The sequence below is a fragment of the Buceros rhinoceros genome, unplaced genomic scaffold, assembly GCF_000710305.1.
Source record: "Buceros rhinoceros silvestris isolate BGI_N320 unplaced genomic scaffold, ASM71030v1 scaffold34864, whole genome shotgun sequence".
NCBI classification, from domain to species: domain Eukaryota; kingdom Metazoa; phylum Chordata; class Aves; order Bucerotiformes; family Bucerotidae; genus Buceros; species Buceros rhinoceros.
In genome coordinates this window covers 3837-4218 of record NW_010408182.1, presented here as the reverse complement: position 1 = coordinate 4218, position 382 = coordinate 3837, and the positions used below count along the sequence as shown (strand labels likewise).

Below are 382 nucleotides of genomic sequence, written 5' to 3'. Positions count from 1 at the left end.
GGCTCCTCAGCCAGCCGCAATGCCGTGGTTGAACCGCACCACGCTTGAAGGTTCATTGGTACCTTCTGGGACTTCCTCAAGGGTTTAACAAGGTTTGTTTGTACACAACCGGTTTCTTCTAGCCTCTTTCTCCTGGGCCGGGCAGGGAAGTCCCAGCTGGTCACTCTGCGGGGTGACAGCAGAGCTGGGGAGGGCGGGGGGAGAGCTTTGCTTCAGTCCCTCTGCCGCCCTGCTGCCCTGGGAGGAAGAGCCGCCCAGCCCTGCTCACGCGGGTGTGGAGCGGAAGGGTGGGAACCGGCCTTGGAGCAGCGGGGCTTGTGACGAGCCTCCAGGTTCTGCAGCCTGCTGGTGGTAACCGCCGGCACTGGGGGCTGCCGGAGAG

The 382-nt window shown here is 63.9% G+C and overlaps 1 protein-coding gene across 1 annotated transcript in view; it reads left to right on the top strand.

Moving 5' to 3' along the window:
- Positions 1–382, top strand: part of LOC104492263 (ras-related GTP-binding protein A) — a gene marked incomplete at its 5' end in the record, with an annotated part of 4162 nt that overhangs the window by 1917 nt on the left and 1863 nt on the right. The window lies entirely within an intron of this gene.